Source organism: Polypterus senegalus, unplaced genomic scaffold (assembly GCF_016835505.1).
Source record: "Polypterus senegalus isolate Bchr_013 unplaced genomic scaffold, ASM1683550v1 scaffold_1259, whole genome shotgun sequence".
NCBI classification, from domain to species: domain Eukaryota; kingdom Metazoa; phylum Chordata; class Cladistia; order Polypteriformes; family Polypteridae; genus Polypterus; species Polypterus senegalus.
In genome coordinates this window covers 9,334-15,800 of record NW_024378030.1, presented here as the reverse complement: position 1 = coordinate 15,800, position 6,467 = coordinate 9,334, and the positions used below count along the sequence as shown (strand labels likewise).

At 38.5% G+C, this 6,467-nt stretch overlaps 1 long non-coding RNA gene across 1 annotated transcript; it reads left to right on the top strand.

Moving 5' to 3' along the window:
* Positions 1-575: 575 nt before the first annotated feature.
* On the top strand, positions 576-5,855 carry LOC120519530. Its single transcript, XR_005631564.1, has 3 exons — positions 576-1,271; positions 4,388-4,433; positions 5,697-5,855. It is a non-coding gene; the product is annotated as an uncharacterized LOC120519530 (long non-coding RNA).
* The last annotated feature ends 612 nt before the right edge of the window (positions 5,856-6,467 follow it).

Genomic DNA, 6,467 nt, shown 5'->3' with positions numbered 1-6,467 from the left:
GAGTAAACAAGAAGCCCGCTTTTAATTATTGGCTATCCAGGCAAAAGAGCCAGCACTTTCATCAGCAGGACCATCATAATATTTCTACAACAAGCCTGTACTCCATGGAGTTGGGGGAAAAAGGCGCTGTAAAATAAGCACATCTGGTTTTGATGTTATTTCACTGCCTAAAGCCTGCCTCAGCTTTGTTATTTTAAAACTGACATGCAAATTGCACAATTATAAATTGCATATTACTTAAAAAGCCTTAAATATGGCAGTGTATAATTATTCTCTTAGCTTACCTTAATATATTGGAATTAATTTACATTAAACTAACATCTATTTACATTACCATTAAAGTAGCCTTAAGATATGAAATGTTGCAAAATTAAAGGCTAATATCAATATGCAATTATTTATAAATATAATGTGTGTGAGTATATAAATGAATATGTATAAATACACGATCAGCCACCTGCCTAATGTTGTATATACTATATATATGTATATACTATATATATATATATATATATATATATATATATATATATATATATATATATATATATATATATAAGTAGCAAGGTGAAAGGGCAAGATAGGATGCTTGGGGTTCTAACTAGAAAACAAAACCCCATTTTATTAGAAGAAAAATACAGAAAATCAACAAAAAAATAGCACTTTAATTTGTAGTTTTAAACAGACGGCAGTCCTCTTAGCTGGACATTTGAGAAATTGATTTCAGGCTTCCATCAGCACAGACGCTGGGTCCACATCAAAGTGCGACACTCTACCTTTATATGGTGTGGACCAGAAGGGGCGGAGCTTCTTTTGGTCCGGTGCCCTCAAGGGGCGGTTTCTTGAGACTGTGAGGGACGGAGGAGACAAGTCTCTTAGCAGCAGCGCCGCTTCTTGGCCCTTAGTGATACTACTTATGTGAGCTCGGATGGTGACCCTCTGGCACGCATGTGTAATTATATACAGCCTATATATATATGATATATAATATGTATACAACCTACTATTTTATATACAGTATACTATAATATTAATATGCTATATGATAAAACACCAAGGTCTGTGTGAGTATTCAGTCCCTCAGAGCAATCTGATTGGTCAATTTGGCTTGGTGATGCAAACAATAGAGGAAGTATTAGTGTGAGACACACCAAAAAGACAAAAGGCATAACAAGCCCGCTGAGAGAGTTGCCTTCAAAGATGGGAAGCATAAAAGCCAGTCAACAGGGGTGCAGCAACACAGATAAAGAGGAAAGGCACCAAAGGGACAGGTAGGACAAGAGATAACAAATATTTTGTAGCATGGCTAGTAAATAATATATTATTCTCACCCATGCTTGGCTGTTCTGTTTTTTTTTTGTTCCTTCTTTTTCATCAGCTTCTGGTCCTCTCTTAGAGACTTGGGAGTTTGAGGGTTCTGCACAGTATCTTAGCTGTTTCTGATTCTGTACTCTTCTACACAGACATCTCTAATTTTCCTCCTGGTATCTGTTCTCCTAATTTGGGTCATCGTATTATCACGTGCTCCATCACACCACTGGAACCACTTTAGCTCTCACCTTCCACCTTCTCATTTGTAACTGATATATCTATTACCACTGCCATTGCTTGTTCTTTACCCATTATCACAATGTCTGGTTGGTTGACCAGTATCTGTATATCTGTTTGGGTGCTGAAGTTCCAGAGGATTTTCGCTATGTTCTTCTCCCTCACCTTTTGTGGTGTCTTCCATTTTGATCAACAAACCTGCAGTCCATATTTGGCACAATACATTATACCTGTGATTTTGTTGTGTCATTTGGTGTATGCAGTTCCTGTCTGCATCATACACCCTGCTGCTTTATGATGAACTATATTAATAACTTAACATTCTGAACTCACTTCTCAAAAAGGAGAAATCACTTAGGCCCCTGCCTCACCTTATTTCACATCCTCGCACAGAGAGGCTAACTGACTTTGAGGGTCAGGTTAGGGTTTGTAGAGATTGGTGTGCCCCCGAGGAGGCACAGATGCACGGGTACACTTCCTGTGTGTATAAAACTATTCTTACCTCCCCAGCACAGCTTAACTATTCCTAAAAAAGCCTTATAAATACCTTAAAAAATTACCCTAACAGACCCTTCTATGTATTATTAATAATCTCTTAAATTTGCATAAAATCATAAAATATTGACTTTGAGGGTCAGGGTTCATGGTTTGCCTCCCCTTTGAAGAATGTGAAATAGAAGGGGTTGGATGACAGATACATGTCATATATATATATATATATATATATATATATATAGTGAGAACAGAAGAATCATATGTTCTTGCAATATTCGAGGTAGCCACCCAGACAAAACCACATTTAATAACAGGCAGTCCCTCTAATAAACAAAATAGTGTGTACTCCTTGCATGTTCAGTAAGGCTTGCTTGCAGAAGCAGCTCCTTCTCTAAAACTTGATAGAGTCAAAGGACAACTTCCATCTCTGGGCTCCTCATGTATATATGAGGCTGCTAAAGGAAAGGGTGATGATTCAGACTCCTGGAAGGGGCGGGGCTAATTGTCATCTCTAGGCAACAGCTCTGTGCTATGAAGGGTACACAAGACATGGTCAGTGATGGCAGCCACTCCTGCCCAGCAGTAGCATTATTTGGCTTAACTGAGCCCTCCAGAACATCCCTGAGCATGAATGCGTGACATTAGATTGAAATGTGCTGCATAAGATGGAGAGAAAAATGTGTAGAGAGGTGACTAAGAAGAATGTATATGCCTCCTGTCAATTCTATATTTTACATACCATGGCATAACTAATAATCTTCTAATCCTCATCAAAAAATTAACACAAATCTACTCAAATCATAGCAGATTATGATTTGTCATTATCTCTTCAATAAAACATAAGCCAACATGCAGAAACGATGTGTGAAAAGTAAATATGCCCTACAGCTTACATATCATTTACAATGGCAATTTGTGCCAGGTTCTAAGAATCATGTATCTGATCAACTGATAATTTTGAAATTCTACCACCTCAAAATAAAAGAAACACTTTTGGCAGATTGGTCTGAAGCAATTATGTCTCTGGCAACACCATGCCTTAAGATAAAGGAAATGTACAGTCACCTCAGAGAATAACTGTTGCTACTCATTAATTTAGGTATTTTCAAACAGTTGTTTTATCTTGGTAGAGTAATATATATTGCTCTACTTTTCCCCTATTGTATTATTAATATGTAGCCATAGAATGCCTAATCTCACAAACTTACCACTGTATATACCTTCTCCCCACCTTCCCTTCTATATCTATAACCTCAGGCAATTAGATGTAGTAAAAAGACAAGCAGGAGTTAAGTCACACATAAAATAATGTATTACTGATAATATTCATAAATAATAACAAAATGCAAAGTACATTTGAATATTGGCAAACATACAACCTGATTAAATGGTGATGTGTAATTCAGGTGGCACACAGACTTGTAGTTACTTAAAATGTCTCTAGTTAAGGCATCATTGGTGCTCAGCTTTCAGCCAACTTGTCTGTTCAATATGGCTGCCAAGCTGTGCTCTTCATTGTGTTGTCTTCAGTTCATTGTGTGATGGTCTTCTTCATCAGATCAGTAAGAGAGATGCTTCTTTCATCATCGCAGGTTAGCAAGTGAAGGATACTTCTACATCATCACAGGTTAGCATGAGAGAGAGAATGTGGTTGAGCAAGCAAATTTATAGGTTTTCTGTCCAACCCCTACAGCCAATAGGACATCATGGTACGTAAAGGCCTCTGAGACATGCCAATTCCAAACAGCCATATCTCAGACCAATGGGGGTAATAGAACATCTTAACACCTGCAACCTCCCCACCAAGACCATATGTTAAACTAAGCTGGCTTTGTGTGGAGGATGAGAGAAAGACTTTAGCAAAGAAACACTCGCCAAACTGGTTTAAGACACATCCCCCAAATCCTGTTGTAAAGTTACAAAGAAACTTAGTCGTAAACGGGAGGGCAAACACGAATGCCTCTCACCAAAGTAACACTAAAGTACATTGCTTTGCCTAAATTATAAATAAAGACATACAAAACATTTATCAAGTTATATGTAAAATCTTACATCACGACAAGAGTGAAGTTCATTATTCTATAAATAAAAACATATTTTCACATTTGCAGTAAAAATCAAGTAGTCATAATCGAGATGAAGTTGACATACTAGAACCGCAATGTACTGGGACATCACAAGGTATGACAATATACTTTTTGCATTTACATCTTTCCAGGTCTTTACAAAATTAGATCCTTATTATAACGGCAAACATTTCAGTAAATTCAAGATATGAAAAAGGAATTTTGGTAATAGAATAAATAAAAACTCTTAAAATCTTTTTCTCCTTGCCTTTCCCAAGGAATGACTGTGTTGAATCCATTCACCAAAAAGATCCTTCCAGACAAGTAAGTCACACTGAAATTAAACCACAAAATTTTATTGTAGTAACGCATGTGTGTTAAGTTTGTCTGGTATGAGTGTTAGGTTTGTGAGTTGCTGTGCAAAGGACTGGCGCCCAGGTGAGAGGTGGATCCTCAATTGCACTCAGTGCTGCCAGGATGAACTTCAGCTATGAAACCCTCTGGAGAGATGAAATCCTATTAGCTGAACAAACTAGTCTAATGACCTAAACATTCACCTATCAATTTTTACATTCCCTACAATGACACTAAACTGGATTAAATGGGTTGGAAAATGGAAGGATGAATTGCTATTAGCTAAACAACCTAGCTTGATGGACTGAATTGGCATCTGTCATTTTGAACATTGTCCATGTCTTTGCTATCAGGAGGTTTACCTTGAGTATAAAATGAATGTCTCTGCCACTGTAGCATAATTTTGATGAATCTTTGGAAATGGCCTCTTAGAGTGCCCTAGCAGACAAACTCTTTGAAGGCGTAAAACCCTGTGGCTAACCTAAACAAACTAAGATATAGAAGTGAACATTGACCATAGCAAAAAGAAACAGGTTAAAGGTGTCCGTGGGAATCAAGAGGGCATCCCATAAGATAAACATGAATGATAGATTGTAAAGACCATCATGGATTAAAAACAAATAGGCTCAGACATACTTTTTAGAGGAGAAGGTCTTGGGCAGTGGTTCTTAAGTTCTGTCCTTGAGCCTAACGTGGATGCAGATTTGCATCTCAGCTAACTTTTAATTGGACTCCTAGAACTCCCAGTGGCCAACTGAATTGATTAGACATGATTGATTAGAAAGTCACACAACTGGGTATATAAGGTTCCATTTCAAGACAAAATCCAAGCCATGAAATCCAAGGAACTCTCTGTAGACCTCTGCCATCAAACTGTGGTGAGGCATAGATCAGGGCAAGGGCATAATTGTGAAATGAAAGATGTTTGGAGCCACCAGTATTATTTCAAGAGTTGGTTGTCCAGCCAAACTGATTAATCGGGCATAGAAGGGCTTTGGTCAAGGAGGTGATCAAGAACTCATTGGCCATTCTTGCAGAGCTTCAGAAATCTTCTGCTAAGATGAGAGAACCAGTCAGAAGAATGACCCCCCACTGCAACTCTCCATAAATCAGACATGTATGTTAGAGTGGCTGGATGGAATTGTCTATTAGGTGGAGTAGTGGGTCCAATTTGTACCTTTGTATCAAACCACATCACACTTCTACTCTCCCCTCCTGTCCCTTTTTCTTCAGTCTCTGCATACTCCACTTCCAGCCACCGGTTAAGCCCTTGCCTCATCTTAGTAAGACGGAACCAAAAGTAATGTGAAAGGAAGCTGACTCATCATGAGCCATCAATTGAAATGGCATGGAAGGAAGAAGCTGGTGTCCTGAATCTGACCCTGAACTGAACACTGATGATGATAATGATAAAGACTGGGTACATTTCCAAATTATCCCAAAACGCACTAAGAATAATATTTTAGAAATATAAGTCTGTTCTGCTTAAGCCAACTTCACCATTGGACAATTCCAGATGAAGCCAATTTATAGCTCTAGGTGGGGTTGTCACCCCTCATACCCAGTTGTCAATAGCCGGTAGTTAGTATTATTAGCCATTGATGATCTTTGTTGAGGGTGATCTAGGGTCCCCCTCTGTGTCCAGGGATCAGTAGCACTAACAGCACTCCTTTGTGTGCATACAGTATGGTGGACTTTGGGGAGCGTGTGCCCTTTGGTGTATGGCACATGCACACTTTCACTTTCAGAAATAGTGTCTAGTGGGTAACAGTGCTCATTCATCTCACTTATTGGTTTGATTGGCTCTTTCCCTTGGAGAGTGATAAAATTAACTGAAATCTTGTAATCCTGAATGAGCAGTAGGGGGCAGCATAGAGGGAAAGACTATCAAAAGGACAGCTGCCTGCCCAATTCCTTGCATTTAAAATCTGAACTCTAAAAGGACCACAACATTCAAGTAATGAGCAGCATCACTTTGTATTCAGGCAACAACTGCAATGTGCT